The sequence below is a fragment of the Lissotriton helveticus genome, chromosome 9, assembly GCF_964261635.1.
Source record: "Lissotriton helveticus chromosome 9, aLisHel1.1, whole genome shotgun sequence".
Taxonomy (NCBI): domain Eukaryota; kingdom Metazoa; phylum Chordata; class Amphibia; order Caudata; family Salamandridae; genus Lissotriton; species Lissotriton helveticus.
The window spans coordinates 97464098-97479464 of NC_136070.1; the positions used below are offsets into that span (position 1 = coordinate 97464098).

Below are 15367 nucleotides of genomic sequence, written 5' to 3' on the forward strand. Positions count from 1 at the left end.
AGTTTCACACTGTGCATTAGACACTGCATTAGACCTGATGTTGGGCTCGGATGATTGCATGTTGTTGTCGCTTTGGAAGAAGTCTTTGTAATCATGAGATAGGCGACTCCTACCTTGGATGATAGTGCGCATGGGCATAGGCTCCATCCTTAGATTATTTTTCGCCATGATGGGAAATGATGGAGAGAGAAAAAGGATGTCCATGCGTGTATATCGAATTAAGATAGAACTGGAACAGATACAGGCCCCGGGATGGCGGGTGGGTGTGTGAGACTCTGCAGCTCTACATGCCAAGAACAGATGCATACTGTTAAGTAGCATCTTCCGTTTGAGGCATAGGAGTTGCAGATCTCACACTGTGCATTGATTGTACAGCAGTGTCTCCCCTAGCGGTGGTCACCTGTATCTGTTGCAGTAGTTTGAAAAAGAGATTTGAGGACAGCTTGGCCTATGGCAGTTTGCTGCTTAGCTTGCACATCAACACAACAGTGTTTAGTGAAGGTATGTGTTGTAGAGCATGTTGCTGCTTTGCATATGTCTTCCAGGGAAATGTTCCCTAGGAAATAGATGCTCCTAGTTTGCGTGTGGAGTGCGCCCTAGGAGGAATTGTTAATGTACGTGTTGCTTCTTGATAGCATATTTGTATGCATTTTACAATCCACCTTGCAATTCCAGCTTTAGAGATGGGGTTGCCTTTATGTGGGGTTGAGAAAGATATAAACAATGGTTTAGTTTTTCGAAAGGATTTGGTCCTATCAATGTAATAGAGAATGGCTCTTTTTAAATCTAGGGTGTTTAGAGATCTCTCTGCTACAAAGTCAGTGTTTTGAAAAGACACTGGCAATTCTACTGATTGGTTTAGATGAAATGGAGCAAAGACTTCAGGAAGGAATTTTGAATGTGTTCTTATTACCACTTTGTTACTGTGTAATTGTAAAAATGGTTCTTGTATAGTAAAAGCTTGAATCTCACTTACCCTCCTGAGAGAGGTAATAGCAGTAAGGAAAGCTGTTTTCCATGTGAGAAATTGTAGTTCACATTTGTGTAAAGGTTCAAAAGGGGGTCCCATGAGCCAGGTAAGAACAATGTTTAGGTTCCACACCAGAGAGGGTGGTAACCTAGGAGGAATGATTCTTTTTAAACCTTCCATAAATGCTTTAATTGCAGGTACTCTAAATAATGACAGATGTTGTCTATTTTGTAGGTACGCAGCAAAGGCTGAAAGATGTAATGTTATGGAAGAATATGCTAGATTACTTCTTTGTATGTGTAGAAGGTAACATATGATGTTCTGGATGGAAGCATCCAGGGGATCATTTTGATTATTGTTGCAGTAAATGGCAAATCTCTTCCATTTTGCTGCATAGCAAGCTCTAGTAGTAGGTCTTCTAGCTTCTTTAATGATATTCATACAGTCTGGTGGTAGGTTAAGGTAACCAAACTCTATGACTTCAGGAGCCAGATCGCCAGATTCAATTGATTTAGAGGCCAGAGTCCTCCTTGGTTCTGCATTAGCATGGATGGCGTCAGGCACAGGCTTTGGTGTGGAACTAGAGAGAGTTCTAGTAGCATTGTGAACCAAGGTTGGCGTGCCCATGTGGAAGCTACTAGGATCATTTTGAGAGACTGTTTTAGCTTGCGCACTACTAGTGGTATTAATGGGAGTGGCAGAAAAGCGTACGCAAATCTGCCTGACCAGTTCATCCATATCGCATTGCCCTTGGATTGCGGGTGTGGAAACCTGGCGGCGAAGGTTGGGCATTTTGCGTTTTCGTGTGTGGCAAGGAGATCTATGTCTGGGTGACCCCACTTGTGAAAGAATGGTAGAAGAACTTGTGGATGTAGTTCCCATTCGTGAATCTGTTGTGTCTGTCGACTTAACAGATCTGCAATCTGGTTGTGAACCCCTGGAAAGGTGTTCTGCTAGCAGATATATGTTCTTTGGAATGGCCCATCTCCAAATGTTTTGTGCAAGCTAGGACAATTGCAGAGAATGTGTGCCTCCTTGTTTTTGAATGTAGTACATGGCTGTCATGTTGTCCGTCCGGAATAAGACAGCTTTGTTTTTTACATGTACTTGGAAAGACCTAAGTGCTAGGAATATTGCTAGCAGCTCTAGGTGATTGATGTGGAGCACTTTTTGTTGAGAGGTCCATTTTCCTCGAGTTGTATGGTGTAGGACAGCGGTTCCCAATCTGTGCGCCGCGGCACCTTGGTGCGCCGTCAGAACTAGCCAGGGGCGCCGCGAACAGATACACACCAGTTTGGGAACCACTTCTTAAGCCTGGCCATTCAATGTTCTCTCGTATACTCCAGCATACCTGTTTTTGGTCTGCCATTCCTTGAAACGAGTGAAGCAAGCAGGAGGTGTACGTCAGTGAATACTGGAATTCTCCTGCATCTTTATTTCCAGGGTGAAAACTCTTAATTTGGCATTTTCAAAAATATTTATTTTCTACTGTACATTGAATAGCAAAATGCCTATATCTGCGTTTCAGTTTTCAGAATGTATTTTATGCACCAAGTCATCACTAGAGGGAGTCGAACATAAAAATGCTGATCCCTCAGTAAGGGGATTCTAAAACGTGTCACACTGGTTACACAAAGATCATTACAACAGGCGCATTATACCACTATCTGCACAGGGAGAGAACAAGAAATATCCTGATTTGTAGCCTGCACTGTAGCCAGGCAGTTACTGCAGTGGGCCATTAGAAGCATAAATATTACAAAATAATAAACACCATGATCTATTCAAATAAGGCACGTCACAAATGGAATTGTGATAGAATAATCATACTTCTTTCATAGTCGAAGGAAGAATGAACGTTTGAGTCCACCCTGCCAGCAATGGAATGCACACAGATCTCGGCTCAGCCTACTGAGCTAGAAATACCGGCCAGTACATAAAAGAAAGCACAATAGAGCAGCTCTCTGGCTTCTTGATAGGAGCAAGTAGAATAAGGATCCCCGAAGGCAATTGCTGTAAAAACAATGAAACGTTAAATATTCCATCAACCTTTGTTTCCTATTTGAAGGAAATTAAAACTCATCATCCTTACAAGTTGCAGAAGAGCAAACAGCGGAGGTGTAAAAGGATTTCATCCATTTCAACTTTCATGGAAACATAACTACAAATGACGAGGACACAAACCAACACTGCAAATATGTCATCCAATGTCATCCTGGGTCCTTTTTAAAGTCAACGAATAAGACCAAAGACAAATAAATATTAACAATATTCATCCACGTCACAATTCCGGACCCGGCTCGCGACAGGCGCAGATAGCACTCATCTTCTTCATGCAGTTTTCACATTTCATATGTGATTCTGTATTTATGGTGACAGTGAACTCTTTCGGTTTCCGCTTTCCAGGCTCAGCTGCGAAACACAGATTCCAGAGATTTACCTAGGGCTCTCACAATCTGCTGTGAGGGAGTGGAGAAGGCAGCAGGTTAGTTGGGCCCGGGTCCTATTTTACGGGTTTCTCACGGCTGCGTCTCCAAGATCATGTTCTGCTACTAGGAGACTGGCTCCACTCGCCCTTTGGCCATCAGTGGCAGCAAGGCCAAGGTGAGAACCTCTGGGACGGGTGCACTGAGGGATGAGTGGGTGGAGAGAGGGACAGCAGGTGCAGAATGCACACCTCCGCTTCGAGGCACAGAGCTGGCACACTGAGTTGCCAGGTTTAGAGGGGGACGGAGACCCTAGATATGAACCTCCACTCTGAGGCACAGACCTGGCACACTGTGGGGCCAAGAGATCGGAGATGGAAACTTCCACACCGAGGCACAGTGCTGGCACACTGAGGGGGCTAGTGGAGAGGGGCAGCGGGCACCAGGTGCACAATTCCATCCTGTGCACAACAATGGCACACTGAGAGGGCTGGTGAAAAGAGGGGCGGGAGGCGCAAGGTATTCACTTTTACCTCCAGCACAGAGCTAGCACACCAAGGAAGCAGGAGGGGAGAGGGACAGCGGGCAAAAGATTATCCCTTTCCTCCTGCTGCGACATTGAATGAGTGCTAACAACACTGTGAGGGAGATAGAATGTACATGGGGCAGCAATCCCAAGGTGATCACCTCCTTCCCTGGACAACTAGCAGTGCTTGAGGGGAGATGCAGCAGCAGACGCAAGGTGAATCCCTCAACACTGGGGTGAGAAGCGAGAGCAGGCCCAGGATGACCACTGCTCCACGTGCACATGGTGTGCGCCCTGTGGACATACCAAGAGGAGGCCAAAGGTAAATACCTTGTCTCTGAGATGCTGTAGGAGCACCACTGGCACACAGTCTCCAGCAAAGGCTGGAGGGAAGGGCCTGCATTGTGAATGTGCACACTGCTGGCACTGTGGAGGCTGCAGGAGGGAGGCTGTATGATCATTGGCTTCATACCAGTTATTTTCAGCGGGGAAAAAAATGAAAGTACTCCAGAGGCAGGGCTTACATCCCCCACCAGCAGAAAGAAAGTAACATAATTGGGAGCCATGGCCAACTGTCAATAGGTCAAGGGAGCCACGGTTCGAAAAAGTTTGGGAACCGCCTGGTGTAGGAGATGGGTTCCCCATCCTGTCAGGGATGCGTTTGTTGTGAGTACTATCTGTGGAACTGGCTCGGGGAACTGCCGCCCTCTGGACAAGTTTTTGGTGTTCCACCACGGCAGAGAGCGATGTGTGGGGCTGTCTACCAACACCAGGTCTGTAAGTTGTCCTTGAGCCTGGTTCCACTGTCGTGCTAGACATTCCTGCAGTGGGCGCATTTGCAATCTTGCATATGGTACTATAAAAATGCAAGATGCATTCATGCCTATTAGTTGCATGAACACTCTGCCTGGGAGAGAGTGTTGGTTCTGAAACCTTGTGAATAAGGCTTGAATGCTCTGTATCTTGGCTGGACTGGGATAAGCTAGAGCTGTAGACGTGTTTATTGTGGCCCCTAGGTACTGATGTACATGAGAGGGCTGGAGATGCGACTTGGTGTAGTTGATTGTGAAACCTAAGTCGCGCAATGTTTGAATTGTTTGAGATGTGTGTTGGACACACTGGTTGAAAGACTTGGCTTTTATGAGCCAATCGTCTAGGTATGGGAAGACATGTATGTGTTGTCTTCTAAGATGTGCTGCTACTACTGCCAGGCATTTTGTAAACACTCTTGGTGCAGTTGTGACCCCAAATGGAAGGACTTTGAACTGATAGTGTTGTCCTTCTAGCACAAACCTTAGATACTTCCTGTGAGAAGGATGTATGGGAATGTGGAAGTAGGCGTCCTTGAGATCTAGTGTAGTAAGGAAATCGCCGTGTTGCAACAATGGAAGCACTTGTTGTAAAGTGATCATATGAAAATGTTTTTTTTTGGTTTTCCTCTGGTTCCAGGGGGGTTGGTATCCTTGTTAAGAATTCTCTCCTGCTGGAGATTGACGCCACTGTCCTTGATGATAGAGGGCGCTATGTCGCTCTTACGGGTAGGTGGGAGGGCCGGACCCTTTCCCTGGTTTCTTGTCCCCCCTGCCCTGCAGTCAACTACTTTTGCGGACTTGGGGCAGGTTACCCTCGCTCTCCCCGAGGGGTCACTGCTATTAGGTGGCGACTTTAACGCTGTGGTTTCTGGTATGGTTGATAGACATCCACCTAGGGATCTTACGGGGGCACAGAATTGGCTCCACGATCTCATTGACACTCTGGGCCTGTTAGATTGCTGGAGATTGTTACACCCCGCTCAGCGGCAGTACACGTTTAAAAATTGTAAAAATTACTCAATATTCCTTAGCGTTTTTTACTGTGTGAATAATTTGTTTTTAAACTAAGGAACTTTCCTGGCACTCGCAGGGCTTGAACCCTGGTCCCCGCCCAGAACGACTGAGGCTCTGGGGCGGTAAAGACACGGAGAGACGCCATCTTAGGTGAGGGTACTTAGCTCACCGCACCAGCTGTCGGGCCGCCTCCCCGCCCTGTTATTCCCCCTAAAATGGATGGTGATCTCGTCCGCGCGTGCCAAAGGCAAGTCCGTCTGGGCCTGTCCGGGCCACGCCGGGTCCAGGGGCCAGCCCCCCTGCTTCTTTGCCCGCTAATATACCTCTGATTACATATGACAGGAATCAACTCCTGCAACTAAGAGGTAAGGTGGGAATGAACTGTACCTTGTTAGACACTCATAAGGATCATAAATCCTGTATGGGTTGTCAATTTTATCTTACCCCGGATATATTAGCCCCCGAGGAACACCCTTTCTCTCTAGCTTTGCTCAACTGTCGTTCTCTACCTAAACATGCCTTAGAGATCTCCTTGCTACTGGAGGAATTGGACTTCGAGGTTCTTTTCCTCACAGAAACATGGACTAACGACTGCTTCGACCCTGATATTGTCCGGGCCCTCCCCTCGAACTATGCAATTTCGAGGCAAGATCGGACGGACGGACGAGGAGGAGGGATCGCCATAGTGCACAAAAAATCCGTAGGCTGTAGAGTAGAGAAGGTCATTATCCCTGGGGCGGAGTGTTGAATATGCTACTTACCAGTATGCATCTGTTCTTGGCATGTAGGGCTGCTGACATTCATATCTATAGCATAGATCGCCGCCTAGTGTTGGGTCCGGATGATTGCACATTGTTGTACTGGAAGAGTCTTCGAAGTATCACAAGATAGGTGGCTCCTCCCCTGGACTACAGTGCGCATGGGCATCGACTCCATCCCCAGATTGTTTTTAGCCATTGTGGCGAAGATGGAGTGTAACAGTGTGAGCGATGACCATGCTAAGAGTAAGCTTGAATTCTGCAGCCGCTACAGGCGCCGGGGAGGAGGGCGGGCGATATGAATGTCATCAGCCCTACATGCCAAGAACAGATGCATACTGGTAAGTAGCATATTCAGTTCGAGGCATGTGGGCTGCTGAATTCATATCTATAGCATAGAATATATAGCAGTCCCTCCATTAATGGCGGCCGCCTGTGCCAGCTGCAGACGTTTGAAAAAGTGTCTTAAGAATAGCCTGCCCCACAGCTGCCTGCTGCTTGGAGTGCACATCTACACAGTAGTGTATAGTAAATGTGTGTGGTGTAGACCATGTGGCTGCTCTACAAATGTCTTCCAAAGGGATATTACCAAGGAAAGCCATGGAGGCCCCCAACTTGCGGGTGGAGTGGGCTCTGGGGGGGGACCGTTAAAGTGCGCTTAGCCTTGTGATATCAAATTTGAATACACTTAACGATCCACCTGGCTATACCCGCTTTGGAAACGGGGTTGCTTTTGTGCTGGGCTGAAAAGGCAACACAGAGTTGTTGTGTCTTCCTAAAATCCTTGGTCCTATCGATGTAGTACATCAAAGCTCGTTTGACGTCAAGAGTGTGGAGCATTCTTTCGGCTACAGTCTCTGGGTTTTGAAAGAACGCGGGCAGTTCAATGGTCTGATTGACATGGAACTGTGAAACCACCTTAGGAAGAAATTTAGGGTTAGTGCGCAGCACCACCCTGTTTGAGTGAATTTGTATGAATGGCTCTTGGATAGTGAGCGCTTGGAGCTCACTAACACGGCGCAGAGACGTAATGGCTATTAGAAAAGCCACTTTCCATGTTAAAAACTGAACTTCGCATGAATGCAGAGGCTCGAAGGGTGGGCCCATCAGCCTGGTGTGGACCACATTTAGGTTCCATACAGGAGCTGGCGGGGTCCTGGGAGGGATGACCCGTTTCAGTCCTTCTAGGAACGCTTTAATGGCAGGCACTCTGAAAACGGAGAGATGCTGCCTGTTTTGGAGATAAGCTGCTATGGCGGATAAGTGTATCCGAATGGAAGCATATGCCAGCTTGCATTTGTAAAGATGTAACAAATACCAGATGATGTTGTGAGTGGATGCATCTAGCGGGTTGATGTGTTCTGTACAGTAAATGACATACCGCTTCCATTTTGCTGCATAGCAAGCTCTGGTGGTGGACTTTCTTGCCTCCCGTAAGATATCCATGCAGTCGGGAGGCAAATTAAGGTAGCCAAATTCTAAGACTTCAGGAGCCAGATCGCCAGGTTGAGCTGTTGCGGGTCTGGGTGCTGAATGTCGCCATGGCTCTGCGTCAAAAGTCTGGGCGTGAGGAGCAGCCTTTGATGCGGTACCACGGAGAGTTCTAGAAACGTGGTGTACCATGGTTGGTGTGCCCACGTTGGAGCAACCAGGATGAGTGTCATTGAGTGTTGCTTTAGCTTTCGTGCCACCAGCGGTATGAGAGGTGCTGGGGGAAAAGCGTACGCAAATTTGCCTGACCAGTTCATCCATATCGCATTGCCCTGCGACTGTGGGTGAGGGAACCTGGCGGCAAAGTGTTGGCATTTTGCGTTTTCCCTTGTGGCAAACAGGTCTATCTGTGGATGACCCCACTGCTGGAAGTACGGGTGGAGTACTGATGGATGTATCTCCCACTCGTGCATTTGGTGGCTGTACCTGCTGAGCAGATCCGCCATCTGATTGTCCTTGCCTGGGAGGTGTTCCGCCATGAGGAAGATGTTCCTCTGAATGGCCCACTTCCACATGCTCTGAGCCAGATGAGACAACTGTGGAGAGTGTGTACCTCCCTGCTTCTGAATGTAGTACATGGCCGTCATGTTGTCCGTCCAGATCAACACGACCTTGTTGCACAGATGTACTTTGAATGCCTTCATTGCCATGAAGATTGCCATCAGCTCTAGGTGGTTGATGTGCATCTTCTTTTGCTGCGGAGTCCATAGTCCCTGCACTGTGTAGTGGAGTACATGAGCTCCGCAACCCTGGAGAGATTTTATTTTTTTTATTTTAGCGATTTGTACAGCGCATGGTGACCCGAGGGCATCCCCGCGCTAAAATCTTGAAGGCGAACCTGAGGGCAGACAGGGGGGAAATTTTTATTTAGGGAACAGTATCGTTTTCAATTTCTTCCTGAACCGCAGGTGATTGGATTCCAGTCGGAGGGTACGGGGGAGGGCGTTCCATCTCGTGGAGGCATTGATCGAGAAGCGGCGGCCACCTGAGCGTGTCTTCCTATGCCTGGGGACGTTGGCCAGATTCTCATTTTCCGAGCGGAGGGACCTGGAGACTTTGTAAGGGGTAACCAGGTTTCTTAAGATGTTTGGGCCGGAACCGTTAAGCAGCTTATGTGCAGTGCAGAGGGTCTTGAAATCGACCCTTTGGCGGATAGGAAGCCAGTGGAGGTCCTGGATTGCATGCCTGGCTGATGCTCTGGAGGGGAGATTCCAGAGTAGCCGGGCGGCTGCGTTCTGCGTTCGCTGGAGTTTGGTGAGGGTAGATTCTGGTGCTCCGAGGTATATCATGTTACAGTAGTCCAGCCTTGCGAGTACCAGGCCCTGTACTAGGAGTTTCCTGGATAGTGGCGGGAGAAGTGGAAGGATCTTCCTGATGGAGCGCATTAGGCCAAAGCAGGTCCCTGCTGTCTTGGTGGCTTGAGTCTTCAGTGACAGCTCGGGCTCTAGCCAGACTCCTAGGGTTTTGATTTCCTGTTTCGGGGTGGGGATTTCTCCGAAAACGTCTGGCCAGACCGAGGGAGGGATGGTGGACCACTGCTTGCCCAGAAGCATGACCTCAGTCTTGGACCCATTTAATTTGAGTGCTGACTCGCACATCCAGGTGTGTATGTTTTTAAGGCAGTTTTGGAGATTGTCCGGGTGTTTGTCCAATTGGGAAAGTGAGACGACTAGTTGGGTGTCGTCGGCGTAGCTTACTATTCTAATCCCAAAGGGGGTGACAACGTCTTCAAGGGGGGCCATGTAGACATTAAATAAGGTTGGACTTAATGAGGACCCCTGGGGGACTCCGCTCGTGAGGGGGAGGGTGGCAGAGTGGAATTCGCCATCCCACACCTGGTACGATCGCCCTGAGAGGAAGGACTCTATCCACTTGAGCGCTGAGTTTGCAATCCCTGCAGCAGCTAGCCGATGGAGAAGGACACGATGGTTGACTGTGTCGAAGGCTGCGCTTAGGTCCAGGAGGATCACTGCCACTGATCCTCCTGAATCCAGGATGCATCTCGCCTCCTCGATGACAGCGAGGAGGGCGGAGTCCGTGCCATGACCTGGACGGAAACCCGTCTGGGACTGCCGTAAGATGTTATTGGCTTCCAGGTAACATGACAATTGGCCATTGACCAGTTTCTCAGCCATCTTACTGGTACCAGGGAGGAGAGAAATAGGTCTGTAGTTCGCCATGTCGGCTGGGTCAAGCTGGGGTTTTTTAAGGAGTGCCTTAACAATTGCACATTTCCAGCTGGGGGGGACCGAGCCTTGGGAGAGTGATGTATTTATGAGCTCCGTAATTGTGGGTACTACGACTGGGGCAATAGTTTTGAGGAATCTGATCGGGACGGGGTCTAACGGGGATCCACTTTTCATTTTGGTTAAGGTGGATTCTACCTCGTCTCTAGTTACTGCTTTGAAGGAGGAGAGCTGAGGAAGCGTGCTATTTACTGCGTAGTTAGCGAAACCCTCGTCATTCGAGTTGTTGGGTAGGCTGGGAGGGGGCAGAGATGTTAAGATGCGGTCGATTTTGGCGTTGAAGTAGTTGGCCAGCTCATTACTTCTGTCCACAGGCGTAGTGTTAGATGAGAGATGCGTCCGTTGTCAGGATAAGTTGTGGCACAGGCTCTTGGAACGGTCGGCCCTTGCAAAGGTTGTGTGGATTCCACCAATGCAGAGAGTTGTATGCCCGACCGGTCACCAACACTGGGTCCTTTAACTGTCAGTGAGCCTGATTCCACTGACGAGCCAAGCACTCTTGAAGCGGACGCATATGTAGCCTCGCGTGCGGGACTATGAAGATGCAGGAGGCCATCATGCATATCAACTGCAAGAACACTCTTGCTGGAAGCGAGTGTTGCGGTCTGAACTTTTGGATGAGCGACTGAATGCTGTTGATCCTCATAGAATTCGGCTGAGCCGTGGCCGCCAGAGTATCTATCGTCGCGCCCAGATACTGCCGCACATGGGCTGGCTGAAGGTGCGATTTGGGATAATTGAGTGAGAATCCCAGACTGTGAAGAAGGTGAATGGTGTGGGACATGTTGGCGGCGCACAGCTGGGCCGACTTCGCTTGGACAAGCCAGTCGTCCAGATAAGGGTAAACGTGAACGTTCTGCCTCCTGAGGTGCGCAGCCACAGTCGCCAGGCATTTTGTGAACACCCTGGGCGCCGTGGTCACTCCGAAAGGAAGGACCTTGAACTGATAATGCCGACCCTGAATCGTGAATCTGAGGTATTTTCTGTGTGATGGATGTAGTGGAATGTGAAAGTATGCATCCTTGAGATCCAAGGTTGCGAGGTAGTCTCCCTGGTTGAGCAACGGAAGAACTTGCTGCAGCGTCAGCATGTGAAAGTGTTCTGAGAGAATATACTGGTTTAGGGGTCTGAGGTCCAGAATGGGTCTGAGGGACCCGTCCTTCTTTGGGATTAAGAAGTACAGGGAATACACTCCTGTGCCTTCTTCCTCCACCGGCACGAGCTTGATTGCCCCTTTTTGCAGCATGACAAGTACCTCCTGCTGCAATAAGTGCAAATGCTCTGTGGACATAGGACGGTGTTTTGGTGGCATGTTGGGTGGAGTGGACGTTAACTCTAGACAATAACCGAACTGGATAAGTTTCCTGACCCACCTGTCTGTGGTGATGGATTTCCAGACTGGCAGGAACTGCTGGAGCCTCCCCCCCCGACAGGTGTTGTGTGGTCGGGGGGCAGGGGCAGGGCGTCACTGCTTGGTGGTGGCAGAGGAACGGGAGTTGTTATTTCCACGGCCTCTGCCTTTGGCACTGTTGCCCCGATAGCCGCCTCTACTCTGCTTGGTGTAAGAGGACTGCGCCCCACTTTTAGTGTATTGCGTTTGCTGGGACATCTGGCCTCTGGAAACACCTTTATTGCCTGAGCGACGAAAAGTACTGCCCCGAAACTGTTGGGACTGGAGAGCTCCCATGGACTTTGCAGTTTCTGTATCTTTCTTTATTTTTTCCAGTGTGGCATCTACCTCAGGGCCAAACAACCTATCAGGGTTGACCGGCTGATTGAGGATGGTGGTTTGTATCTCCGGCTTGAAACCGGAGATTCTGAGCCATGCCTGACGTCTCAACATCACACTGGTGTTAATGGCCCTGGCCGCGGTGTCCGCCACGTCCAGTGCACATTTAATAGAAGCGTTGGAGATGAGCTTCCCCTCTTGAATGAGCATTTCCGCCGCCTCTTTATACTGATCGGGAAGATGTTGTAGCAGGGTCTCTAGTGTGTCATAGTGCGCCCTGTCATATCTGGCCAAGAGAGCCTGAGTGTTCGAGATACGCCAGATATTGGCTGCTTGAGCCGCCACCCTCTTCCCTGATGCCTCCAGCACTTTAGATTCCTTGTCTGGGGGAGGAGCATCACCAGTTGTTTGCGAATTTGCCCTCTTCCGGGCATTAGAAACGACCAAAGAGTCCAATGGCAACTGGCTCTTGATGTAGGTCGGGTCGCCAGGTGCCGGCTTATATTTTTTTTCAATTCTAGGGTTGACCACCCTGGCACGTGTGGGTTCTTTAAAGATGTCCGCAGCATGTTTGAGAACCCCTTTCAACATTGGGAGAGTTTTGACAGTTTTCTCTGCTGTGGAAAAGGTATCAAAAAGGAAGTCCACGTCAACAGGGTCAGCGTGCAGCTGGACGTCATGGTTTGTAGCTGCCCTCTCAATGAGAGCATTAAATGCAGCAGAATCCTCTGTAGGAGAGGTTTTGACATTGTACACCTGAGTGTCCGGGGCAGTTTGTGGATCCCCTGGGTCCCCTGCATCTGCCCAAGAGTCCTGGTGATCTTCAGGATCAGTGGTGGCAGGAAAGTGATACTGTTCGTCATCACCTTCCCCAGCCTCCACATCTGAGTAAGTGGGTGAGGGTGTAGCAACTCTTGGAGTCTGTGTAGCAAGTGGCTCAACCAGAATCGGGGAATCCGTAGAAGGCTGCTTGCGCTTCAAAGGAATCGTGTAGGACTCCAAAGGCTGTGTCGCCGTGATCTTTCTCTTGTAGAGGGTAAGTTTACCGGTGTCGGCGTCGATAAAGTGTTCCGACTGCTCCTCCACCAAGGGTTGTCGATGCTTCAAGCTCACAAGCTGCGTAGAAGGCTTCGACCCAGCAGACCCTTGCACGGGCGCGTTGGTGACCGACCTAGGTGCGAAGGCCTTCGGTGCCACCTTAGGCGGTAACGTAAACAGGAGCGGCGTCGAAGACGTCGGCGTCTTGGCAGCCTGCTTCGGGGTGGAAACATCCTTCGGATCGACCGCGGAAGCCTTGTTCCTGATGCGTTGCAGTGAGTCCGAGACCTGCTTCGTAAAGGAAGCGGACGGTTTCGTCGACCTGACAGACGTCCTCGGTCCACCAGCGTGTGAAGACTGTAGCGTCGATGTGCTGGACTTCTCCGTCTGAGGTACAGGAGCAGCTTTCTTAGGTGCGCCGTGTCCTCCTTCCGCGCCGACGGCCTTCGGCCCCGACGACTTCGGCTCGGCGGCCTTGACTCCCGGGGTCGGGGCCCCAGTCTTCGGCTCGACGCCCTTGTTCGATTATGGATCGACGCCCTTGACCGACTTTGGCTGGATGCCTTTGGTCGATTTCACCGGCTCGACAGCCTTCTTCGGCTTTAGCTGACCCGACAGAGCGGAAGACGAGGGGGCGGCCACAGGGACAGACCTCTTCTGTTTCGTTGGCGTTTCCATCACTTTCGAATTTGTCAACACCGAGGGTTTCACTTTCGGTTTCGTTTTGACGACCAGCGGCTCCGCAGAAGTGTCCGTAGCCGGGCCCGTAGGCGAGGCCGTGGATTTGGGTGCAAGGTCTCGGGTAAGGCCGTGTGGCGATCCCACGACCTGAGCCTTAGTGATTGTTCGAACGGGGCATAGCTCTTCGCCCGAGCTATCTTCCATGGCCCCATAGGCCTCATTGTCGTCTCCTACGTCGTCGACGACTTCTTCTGCATCGAGCGCTTCGACGTCCGCGTCGTAGTCGTAGTCGATCTCCTCCGCAGGAGGTGAAATCTGCAGATGAACTTCTTGGTCGTCTGGTTCTTCACTCTCGAAGATGTCCACCGGTGCCGGAGCCGACTGCTGGGCCTCCAGGCGCGCCACGCGCCGAAGTCGAATCGTTTACTTCGATCTAAACCGGGAACAAGCCATACAGTTGGCTTCGTCGTGGTCCCACGACAGGCACTTGTTGCACACCGGGTGGACGTCGATGTGGGGATACTTCGATCCACACAAGGCACATTTCTTGAATGGGCTCCGTTCCATGATGTGTCGTTGGAAGCCTTGTTGCGTCGACTGGGCCTCGAACACCGAAGAGTCACGCGACTCCTCGGGACGTCCGACTCGGGAAGCGAGCCGGAACAGAGTTGGGCACCGAGCGCAAAAACAATACCGACGGAATAGGAAAAGGCCTTCAGGCCTTAAGAAACGTCTATATCGATTCCGAACTGGAGATAACGAATATACATCCGAGCCCAATGGCGGAAAAAAACAATCTTGGGATGGAGTCGATGCCCATGCGCACTGTAGTCCAGGGGAGGAGCCACCTATCTTGTGTTACTTCGAAGACTCTTCCAGGACAACAATGTGCAATCATCCGGACCCAACACTAGGCGGCGATCTATGCTATAGATATGAATTCAGCCGCCCACATGCCTCGAACATGATGTTTTCAGATACTCTTTCCCCAATATGCTCGCTTTCGGGGCTGTTGGTATATAGGCGCCCGGACAGTTTTGTGAAGAGCTGTTAAGTTCGGTTATTAATTTGTCCTGTAACGATCCTAACTTTACGGTATTGGGAGATTTCAATATCCAGCTAGATAAATCTTGACACTCCGATTTGTCAGAGTTTGTTGACTACGTTAAACACGGCCCAACTTAAACAAATTATTAAAGGTCCTACACCCAAAGCAGGACATACGCTGGATCACTGCTATACTAAACTGAGTACGCTCGAGTTTATAACATCCACTTTAATTCCCTGGTCTGACCATTCTCTCCTGTCCTTTTCCCTTACTTGCCAGGAACAGACGGGCCAGGCTTGTTTTTAAAAAAAAACTAGGCGAGTATGGTCTAAATTAGCAACTGAGAAATGGACATCCAATCTTGTAGAAACTCTACCTGAATCTAGTAATGATCCCTCAGAAGCAAATGATCGTTATAATCATTGGCCTAGAGGAATCACTGGACTTGGTTCTACCTAAGGTTGACCTTTCCCACCGTACTCTGGCGAACAAACAAGCCTGGTATACCCCAGAACTTAGAACCCTTAAACCGCTTTGCAAGCAGAAAGAGAGGCTTTGGAGGAAAGACTACCTCGAAGCTAGTAAAGATACCTATAGGACTGTATTACGTAATTACAAAAAGGCTATA

At 49.8% G+C, this 15367-nt stretch overlaps 1 protein-coding gene across 6 annotated transcripts in view; it reads right to left on the reverse strand.

Annotated features, from left to right (window-relative positions):
* MTA1 (metastasis associated 1) overlaps positions 1-15367 on the reverse strand; it is a 761697-nt gene that overhangs the window by 535651 nt on the left and 210679 nt on the right. The window lies entirely within an intron of this gene.